An 11,728-nucleotide genomic window follows, 5' to 3' on the forward strand; every position below is an offset into this window, starting at 1 on the left:
GGATTTTACAGAAATACAATAATTTTTCATATTTTTTTGAAAAAGAATATATTTACATCTAGAGTATAATAAAGATGATTATATGACAAAATGTAAAATTGTTCGAGAATGGTAAGGACAATAGGAGCAAATTTTACTTGCTGATAAGTATAGTGTGTCCATCTATTCCAAACAAGTATACCAGTGTTAGGTCATAGTAAGCAATAAATGGTTTTAAATGAGTAAAAAATTAAAAAGTTTATATTTTACACTAGTTCCTTAAGGCTCTTATACATAATGACACATATTTCAACTTGTATTTTTAAAAATATATATAGAAGGAACTTTCAAGAGGAAGAAAGCTATATTAGCAAGAAGGTAAAAAGAATAGTAATGTGTTATTGTGATTTTCAAATATATTGCAGGTCAATAGATAGCTAAGAATCAAAACAGGAAAACCACACATGGAAGGCAGAAACCTTATACTTATTTTTTAATTAGAGTTATATAATCTAATCTACCCCTCCCTAAAACACACACTCTTCCCTCATTAACACTGTACTCATTTTCTTCATTTTTCTTTTATATTAAAAAAAAATTCTTTGTGCTTTTAGTCTTCGTTGTTTTATTCTCAAAGCTGTTTTTGTACTCAATGAGTTCCAATCGTGGCAATGTTTTCCACAAAGCATTGATTGCATTTCAACTTTCATTCTTCTCTTCTCTGACCTTCTTTTTACCCCTGACTTTGCTTCATCACCTGGCAATTGTTCAGGAAACTACTGTCTATCACTTAGTCTCCAGAGACAGATACAGGAGGAATGGATCAAAATTGCTGCAGAAGTGGTATTGAGGAAGGAATCAGTTGATGATTAATTCAAGATTTCTCTCCCCTATATAAATTGCAGGAAGGATGCAGTTTGGTGGGAAATTTCATCTAAAACAGACTTGGAAAATCTATTTATTGAGACTAATCTCCTTGACATTTGGTCCTTCTTATGTTATGTTATTACATCTTTATATTTACCTCAAAAAAACCTGAGGATTTCATGTGCTATCCAATGCCCACATGCTTAGTAAACAATAGATCTTAGAACCCAAGATCTTTTCATTAAGCATTTGTCTTTTCACAGAAGATTACATAGTTCTATGATTTTTATAATTAATATATTTCTTCCATAGGCCTCTGTCATGTTCAATTCACTATTTCAGATAATTAGAATCTTACAAAGATATAGAAAATGAGGCTGCCCTCAAGTCAAATTTCAAAATTTCTGATATTTTCCCTGAATTTTGAATTTTCTCATACAGATAAAATATATTTTCTCAAAATATTTCTGGGAACTTTCTGATCCTATAATTCAAAACATTTATCTAGAGTTCAGCTATATTAAACGTGTAATGTGGTGGTTAGAAGCCTGGGAGCTTTGTGAAATCACACACACAAAAAAAATTAAAAATTGTTTTACCTGTGTTGACGCAGGCAAATGATTTTATTACTACATGCTTCAGTTTATTGCTCTGTAAAAAGGGAAAATAAAAACTACCTCATAATGTAATTGTAAGGATTAGAGCCAGCTCTGGAAAGGAAGGAGCAAGTCCTAGAAAGAAAAGACCCTGATAAAGAACTACATATTCTAATTAGGAAATCTTTCCAATTTTTGGCTGACTCATTCTCATACAGTTGCAAGAAGACTTACATTAGGGGAAAATTAATGAACCGAGATTTAAACTCTTTTCCAAGCAATAAAGTTTACAGTTTGGCTCTACACAGGTTGGTTGCTTTCTAAAACAAAACATCAAGATTCTTCAGGGAATATAGCAGAATATAATTTCCCCACATTATTTACAATGTCCATGATATATATATATATATATATATATATATATATATATATATATATACAAAGATAAAAGGCATAAAAGAAAATATGCTCATAATGATGATTATAGAAAATCTCAGGAGAGAAACAGAAAATTTAAAACAAACTGGAAAATTTTAGCACTGAAAAATAGGACATCTGAAATTAAATTTTTACTGGATCAAGTCAAGATCAAAATGGAGATGACAAATAACTATATCAGTAAATATGAACATAGATATTCATAGATATTACTAGATCTGCGGAAAACAGAGACAAAATTTTGAGAAAGAAAAAGAGACTCAGAAACCTATGAGACAAAAAGTCTAATATATGTATAATTGGAGCCAATTCGAAGGAAAATAAGACAGATGAAACGTATAAATATGATGGCCAAAAAGTCTCTCAAATTTTTAAAAGATATGTATTTATGTTTCAGAAATCTTAAAAAGTCTGAATAGTATAAATATATTTTATATGGTTATTTTTGGCTATATTGCTTTTTATGAAGTCTACTTTGATATTAACACAGTATGGTTGTATTTGATCAATATTTCATGGTATAACTTTTTAATCCTTTTACTTTTTTAACTATCACTATCTTTATATTGAAATACTATTTCTTTTAGATAGCCTATAATTGTTCTATTTTATATCTTGTCTAACCATTTCTAATTTTTAATTGGATTAGATCCTTTCTACTTATAATATGTTACATTTTGCCTTACCATTTGCTGTTTTGTTTTCTATTTTTTCCTATCTACTTCCCCTTCCCACCCCCACTTTTCTTTTGGAAATTGAACAATTTTAGGATTATATTTTATCTCTATTACTGGTTTATCCTATTGTAATATTTTAGGTGTTGCTCTACAGTTTGCTGTATGCGTTTTTAAGTTACATAGTATACTTCCAGTAATATTTATTATCTACACGATTTTGCATATAAATACAAGAGATCTACAAATAGCATAATTCAATTTCATCCTCTGTTTATTTTGTTATACTTTTACCTTTACTTATGTCAGAAACAAAAATTTAATTATTATATTTGCTTTCAACAGTCACTTATCTTTTAAAGAAATTTCAAAAATAAGGAGGTGGACTTCTAAAATTATATTTACTAACATACTTCACACTATGCTATCTGTTCCAACTTTTTTTTTAACTTTCTTCTCAGCTTGGATAGATATCATTAACATTTCATATTGTATAGATTCATCAGAGAAAAATTCTCTGTTATCATATGCCCTCAAAAATATTTTTCTTTTCTTCATTTTCAAAATATACTTAATTGGATAGAGAATTCTAGGTTAGCAATTGTGATTTTTCTCTCAGTACCTTGAAGATTTCATTCCATCAGTTTCAGAATCTCATTGTTTCTGACCAAGGATCTGCAATTTGCTTAAATGTTTCCCTATAGGAAGGGTGTCTTTTCTTCCCTTATTGCTTTTATCATTTTTTTAATTGCCTTTTTTTCGTCTGTTTCAATTATGGTGTGCTTAAATGTGGTTTGCTTCATACTTATTTACTTTTATTTCATTAATATCTTTGGATCTTTGAGTTTATAAAAAATCTGGCATTATTTCTTGAAGTATTTCTTTCTGCCCTACTCCTACTCTTTCCTTTCCTTCTGGGACTTCAATTACATGAAAAGTGGAAATCTTGATATTTTCCCACATTCATTGAGATTTTTTTTTAATGTTTTTTCTTATCTTTTTTTTCTCTCTGTGCTACAATTTGGATACTTTCTATTCTTATATCCTGAAGTTAACTGACTTTTTTTTTTTCCTGCAGAGTCTAATCTGTTATTAATCCCATTCAGTGAATTTTTAAATTCAGGTATCATATTTTTAAACTCTAGAAATTCCAATTTTTAAATCCATACTTACATTAGCTTCCATTTCTGTAATCCATACTTACATCTTTGTAAGTCCTTGGGTATATTTATGGTAGTGATTTTGGTTCTAATTTCAAGTTTTTATTTAAATTCCAGTATAGTACCAGTTTCCAACATGACCAGAAGTTTCTGTTTTATTTTAAGCCATTAGTTTCAGTGTGTTTTGTTTAAAGTAACACTAAATCTTTTAAAAGAGTGAACACATATTCCAAGAAAACTGTTAAGAAAATAGGAATGCTGGTGTTACTCATATAAAGTAAAATAATTGCTAGGCTAATATAAGCATAAATATGTTTAGCAAACACTAATTTAGTTTATCAATCTGACAGGATAAAATGGTGAAAAATAGGGCAATAGTATGTATAAAATCTTGGAGGTAAGAATGATCAAAGCACTGTAGATACTTCTCTCTCATAAGACACATGGATGTTAATGGATTAAGCTCTAAAATGATTGAATTGACTTTACTCCATGTTAAAACATTTGGAGGTTATAGCAGAAATAAGGGAGGTTCTACTGAATAATTTTGATGTAATATGATCATATTTTTATTTTGGAAAATAAACTCATGTATATGTGGAAAATAGAGTTGATCTGGCCTAGATTAAGAATAAAAACCTTAAAAAAAAAAGATAAAAACCTTGTAGTCAACCATGCAAAATGCTTACAAAAATTTGAAAAGGGATTTTAAAGGATTTGATTAAGGCAGAGATAGTGAGACTGGGAAAACAGGAGATTAATTGTAAATACGTAAGGGAATATAGAAAGCACAAAAAAGTACTACAGCCAAAGATCTGATGGCTGATAAAAGGAAAGTTTAATGCATATTCTAGGATAATGATGACCTGCTTTGCATATTTCTGGACTTGGTGGAAAAGAGGACTATTTATGGGAGAAGAATTTTATTTAGGGCAGTTATATAAAGAACAATTTAATTTTTATGCATATCTATACCTAACTTTAATTAAAAAACAGTGATCTATTTATTATAATGTCCGTGGCTTTGATCAGAACCTTATTAGCACTTGTATGTCTGTATATTAAAAAAAAAAAACTAATATAAGGAGACTCCAGAAAAGCATTAAACAACAGAAAATAGGCAAATACACAAAATAACTAGGATAGAATAGTAATATTTAGCTCTGGAAAGGATAAAAGCCTGTCAATAAGCCAGAGCTCAGCCAAGAAACCAAACTGAAAAGGGAACAACCAGTATAACTCTGTTTTAGAATGAAAGATTTAGAAGTGACCTTAAATTTTAACAGAAGAGATATATGTTTTGTTCAGCATTTAACATTCTCTGAGTAGAATTAATGAGGATAAGAGATTTGTTAATTAAAACTTAAGCAATTTCTCAAATTGAGACTTGGTTAGAGAAAATATCCTGTAGTTAAGTATCTTGTAAATGTATTAGATATAGGCTTTGCCAGATAATGAGCACAAAAGAAGGAAGATCAATGCATTTCTTGATATCTTCAGAAACTTTTCAAATCTAGAAAATGCATTTTCACTTTTTTAATGCGCTGTATAGATTGCATTTTCATATGCATATAAGTTAGATATATTTACTGAAAATTAATCTTTTTTAGATATTAGCACTATGAGTAAATTTGATGGAAATTACGATCAGAATTAAATATCAACAACCTTCAAAACAACGCTCATTGGGATTCTATTCTCTAATATAAGATTTCTTAAAACATTATTTTACATACAGATTGGAGATTTTCAAGTTATGTGAATAACTGCCATTTAATATAGTCCCATTATTTTATAGGAAAGAAAATTTTAAGTTCAAGAAATAATAAATATAAAAATGTCCCAATTTTATTAAATTCAGAGACAAATGTCATGGTTTTCACCCTAATTTATCACAATAGAACATGATATAGATCCATATTTACCTCTTGTAGGGAATACCAATCATTATAATTGGATTTAATATCAGCTTCTAGTTAATTTCTTTAGCCACCAACTCCATCTGATGATTTATGTCAACTGGCAGGCACAGGTTACTTCTATATCTGAGTCAATCTCATCCTCAGAAGTAGAATATAGGACAACTTGGAATAAACCAATGATGATTGCAGACAAAGGATCTAAGAACAATTTTGTCCTAGTTTTGTCCTTCGAGTCTTATTCAGAAATAATCAGAGCTCAAAATCAGACCTCAGGACCAGCTCTATCACCTATTATTCTAAGGGCTTGGATTTTGTCTGGGCTTGATTTGATTCATATTCTGCTTGCTAGGTGATTTTGCCTTTCTTCTCCCCCTTTCCACATTCAAGGTTTCAATGTCACAGAGGAGAAAAAAAGGTATGTATCTGTTGAAAACATACTAGACTTTGAAATAGTATAGAAAATTAAATCATACTCACAGATGCAACATTCCTGTATCTGTTTTGTGTTTGATTGTGTCAACAGTATAGATTTTGAATATACTAATTAAAACCAACTACTAAACCATGAACGCCATCTTGTGGGGAGATCTGCTACTACCGTAGCATGTTGTACCCCCTTACCCAAACTTCAGCTCCCTAGCAATTTGTAGTTTCCTTATCCAAGTTATGGTGCTGTCTTAGTAACCTCCAATCACCAATAAAAGTGTTTCCATATAGAGACAAATCACAAAATACTGGCACCAGGTAGAATTTCATAAAATGTCATTTCCTTCATTTTGTCTTCTCTAAGTCGTCTTATTTTGCTACTTTGAAAATGAGCCCCTCTTACCAAGTTTGAAGAACCAAGTATTTTTTAAATAAATAAATAAATAAATAAATAAATAAATAAATAAATAAATAAAAATATAGGAAAATACTTGTGATACTTTGAAATGGACAAAACATTCTTGAGCAGCGTGTAAAATGCAAAAGCCATAAAGGTACACATTAACAGAATTAGTGACAAACAAATAGATTTTTCTAGTTGATAGAAGATAGCACAAGAAAGTGTCAGACAATAAATGCTCAAGTACAAGAAATTATTTTCTAAGTATGTAACTAAGAAGGTCGTGGAATTCTATTGTGTCTCTCTGTATCAATAACACATCAAACAACAATGTTGTTCCTTGAATGTATTATTTCCCTCTAGTCCAGAGCTAATCTGGTCCTCTTATCTAAGCCCCTGGGGACAAGCATTCTGCAGAGTTCCAACTTAATTATTCCCTTTTGGTATCCTCAAATTGTGATGGTATGTTAAGTATTTTAACTTATAGTCTAAGGAGTATGCCATTGTATTGCAAATTACAAATGCCAAAATCTGATAAGAAGATTAAGTAGCATTCTATCACTATTGCCCAGGAGTTGTTCTGAAAAGATAAAGCAAAAATAGTTCTACTAATGCTTTTTCAGAATCTGCAATCTTTACTAATCTGTGTCTATGATCAACTTGGTAACCAAATACATAATTATATATAAGGGGATTTTTCAAGATTAAAAGACAAAGACAATGGAGCTTCTGTACCAAGATTGCTATTATCATTTTATACTTGAAGTACATTTCTCAGATCCCTTTTTTAAAGTTCTACATTGATCCTCAAATGTTCCCAGGTGAGGACATGAATGTGTACACTCATTTTCTTGGGTATTCTTTTTGTCCTTGTTTTGCTTTTTCAATACATAAAATACAAAAATGACTAAGCCTTGGGAAGGTTATGAAAATGAACAACAAAACATGGCTAAGTGCAGAAATAAATGGGACATGATTTTTATATATCCTGCTTCATCAAGAATGAGGTCTTGTGAAGTTTATGAGCATTATTCTGCAAGTGTCCCAGGATTGGACACAAAAAGCTTAAACAAAGAATGGAAAATATAAAATCAAGGACCAAGCAATTAAGTTAGAATACATTAAATGGATTTAATAGGTTTGCTTAAAAATATTTGAGATATTTTATGATGATCATATTTGATATTAAAGACATTGTGCAATATAATTATTATCTTGACATAACCATGAAATACTCTATCTCTCTGGAGGGAGTTGGACATCATTAAAGTTTTCTATTTTTTTTCTCTCCAAGGTAATTTTTAATGTTTAGAGACTGTTCTGTAATATATGTATCTCCATGTAGTGCATATATCTTTAGTCAATAAGTACCTTATTACAAAGATTTGCCAAAGATGAAGAGTTGAGGGGAGAGGATTTGTGAATTCTCAAATCATTTTTTTTCTTTTATAAAGGGATTGTCCTTAGGAAAATGGTGATTCTAAAGTAGGTTGCATTTTCATGGGCAGAAGACATGAAAAGACATTTCTCCAAAGAAAACATACAGATGGCCAACAGGCATATGAAAAGATGTTATCATCACTTACCATCAGGGAAATGCAAATCAAAACTACAATGAGGTATCACCTCACACCTGTCAAAAGGGCTAAAATCAACAACACAAGAAACAACAGGTGTTGGTGAGGATGTAGAGAAAAAGGAACCCTCCTGCACTTCTGGTGGGAATGCAAACTAGTGCTGCCACTGTAGAAAACAGTATAGAGGTTCCTCAAAAAGTTAAAAATAGAACCACCCTATAATCCAGCAATTGCATTACTGGGTATTTACTCAAAGAATACAAGAACACTAATTCAATGGGATATATGCACTTTTCTGTTTATAGTAGTGTTTTTTTATAATACAAGATATGGAAGGAGCCCAGATTCAATTAATGAATAAAGAAGATGTGGTATATTATTCAGCCACAGAAAAGAATGAAAACTTCCTATTTGCAAGGATGTAAATGGAGTTAGAGAATATAATGTTAAGTGAAATAAGTCAGTCTGAGAAAGTCAAATGAGCAAATAAAAGAGAGAGAGAGAGAGAGAGAGAGAGAGAAAGGCAAACCAGGAAGAAGACTGAGGGTTACCAGAGGGGAGGATGGTTGAAATAGGTGATGAGGAGTGCACTTATGTGATGTGTGATGAGCACCAGGTGATGTATGGAATTGTTGAATCACTATATCCTACTCTAAAACTAATATAACAGGGGTCCCTGGGTGGCGCAGCGGTTTGGCGCCTGCCTTTGGCCCAGGGCGCGATCCTGGAGACCCGGGATCGAATCCCATATCAGGCTCCCGGTGCATGGAGCCTGCTTCTCCCTCCGCCTGTGTCTCTGCCTCTCTCTCTCTGTGACTATCATAAATAAATAAAAAATTAAAAAAAAAAAATAAAAAAAAATAAAAAAATAAAAAAAAATAAAACTAATATAACATTGTATGTTAACTGAAAAATAAAAACTTTACAAAAAGGAGTTAGAGAATAAAGATGTGATTCTCTCTGTCCACCAAAAAATAAAATAGATTGTATTTTAATACGAAGTGTTGTGTATACTCTACCATTGGCATACATATTTTGACTTTGATATTCTGGAAAATTTCAAACAAATAAAAAAGTAAGCAGAAGACTATAATGAACTCCCATTTACCTTTTGCCCATCTTTTAATAATTAACAACTCATGGAAAATCTGGCTTATTTGTTGCCTACATCTAAAAAGATGAAATCTTAAAAAAAAAAAAAAATCACAATACCACTATCACACTGAAAAAACATTAAAAAGGATTCCTTAATAAATAAGCATCTAATCAGTGTTCATATTCTAATAATTATTTCATAGATATTTTTGTTTTATATATATCCCTTCACATACAATGTTGGTTGTTCTTTTGAATAAGAATCAAACTAAAATCCACACAGTGTAATTATTCTTAAGTTTCTTTATCAGTCTTTCTTCTTTTTCTCTCCTCCACTCCCTTCCCTTTATGCTCTCTCCCCTCAAACCCTTCTGCAATTTTTTGTTGAAGACATTGAATCTTCAGTTTTGTAATTTCATTCTGCATATTTTTAACATGTTCCTCTGTTCTCTGGATTCACTAAAAAAAAGATAATTAGTTCTCAACCTCTTTCAGGTATTTGATATTAGAGTATACTTTGAGAAATATTCTTTTGACTGATTTGTTCAATTTACCTTCACAGGATATTTATTTATTTATTTATTTATTTATTTATTTATTTATTATTTATTTATTTTGTATTTTATTTTATTTTTTTAGGATATCTTTTTATTTAGTGCATTTTTTCCTGTCATAGCCTCTGTATACTTTTACTTAAGCAAAAATGGCGTAGTAATTTTGCCTGTGGAGTCCTGAATTTAATTGGAATGTTTTAAAAAATATATTGCTGAGACCTATTCTTTAGGCTCTTATTTCCACACAGATTACTTCAATCTTTGCAGTGATGATCATTTTTTTTAACCATTGCATTGAGATATTTACATGATTGGATCTTAGAAAGGACAGACAGTAATAAAAATGATGATACAGTGGACCATGCATTATCAAAAAACACACCAATGTAAAGAAAACACGTTGATCTCAAAAAAGAAGCTTCTAAGTTGGTTTTCCTCTATTTAAAATAATACTATTTGAAAGGATTAAATTGTGTTTTCAGAGTTGGGAAGAATTATAAAACTTGGATCACGAATTTGGATAATTACTGACATGAGAGGTTGAACGTCCCTCATCCTTTGGAAAGATCTTTGTCCATTTCTTTCCAGCTCCACCTCATCCCTACTCAGACCTATGTCCTGGCTTCTGTTTGCTCTTCTCTCTCCCTTTATTACTGCATTATTTTTTTTCCCTGTGTAATAACTCATATTTCAGGTCTTCTGCCGCTACTTTCTTCATTAAAAAAAAATCTCTGCTCTTATTCTTGTATGTCTTCTTTATCTTTCTACTCACATAAGAACATATTTTAATAACAATCTCAGATTATTAACAAACACACACACACACACACACACACACACACACACACAAAAGTTACAAAAATGACTATGAGGGACTATCAGACCCTGGAAATATCGGAGGATAACTTTGTGCCTTTCTTTCTTAAGTCAGTATATTTAGCAATGTCTTGAGGACATAAAAATGGTAAGCATTGTTTAAATACTGCAGAATTTCATTTGAGCTTACAGATCTGATACTCAGAATTAAAACCTACTTTCACCCAGTCACTTGATCTGCAAATGGTGACAGCAGACTTCAAAATGACTGCATTGAGTTTCCTTGGCTATTACATGGATATTGGATGAAGCAGACTATGGGCTGATAAGTACTTTCAAATTTCAAATGTGATATATATTCTGAGCCCATAGTAATAAGTCACATTTATATGCTGAACAAAGCCACAAATGTGTCTAAATAAAGAAATGTTTTAGACATGTTTATCTAAGTGACAATTCCCTTTGGCCTGCCTACCTGTCTCTTCCAATGTTTGTGATAAAGACCAGAGTATTTAGAAAAGGACATTTATGGGATGAGTCTTTCAAAGTTGATTTTAGCTAAGCTACAACAAACATAAACTGCAGTAGCATTCCTAGTGTGATTCCTGAAAATCACACTACATAGCAGAATTTTTTAGAAGACAGTAGTTTAAACAGAACAAGGGTATCAAAAGTAGAGAGAACAGTTGGCAAATACCTAATAGATTTAACAAGAATTCCTTTGTTTAGCATGCATGAATGTTAAAAAAAAGAAATGCAGTTGTTCTGCACACCAACATTAAATCTAGAATACAGAAGGCCCATCCTTAGAAAGGATGGGCTGAAGTTTGTCAACTCTTCTGGTACAAACCAAGACATCCTGGTTGGGCCAATTGTTAAAGAAAAGCTTTTGGTACAGGAGATAATGAGAATCAGTTCAACTGACACAATTGTAGTATTATGATAAAATCTCTGACATTGAAGTTTTGAAATAAAAAAAAATTTAAAGAGAAGAATTCAAATATGGAATTGGACGCATGTTAATGATAAAATGACTTTCCAACATAAACTCACTGAACAATAAATATTCTGTTTGTGAATCTGTGGTTAATTGGTATAAAAAGGAAGCTATTTGCTTTTAGTAGATAAGCTATAGACCATATTTATGCAAATATATATATATTTTGCAAATATATATATATTTGTAATATGACTGTAATATATATATTATATTATATATCTAAT

The sequence above is a fragment of the Vulpes lagopus genome, chromosome 4, assembly GCF_018345385.1.
Source record: "Vulpes lagopus strain Blue_001 chromosome 4, ASM1834538v1, whole genome shotgun sequence".
In the NCBI taxonomy this organism is placed as follows: Eukaryota; Metazoa; Chordata; class Mammalia; order Carnivora; family Canidae; genus Vulpes; species Vulpes lagopus.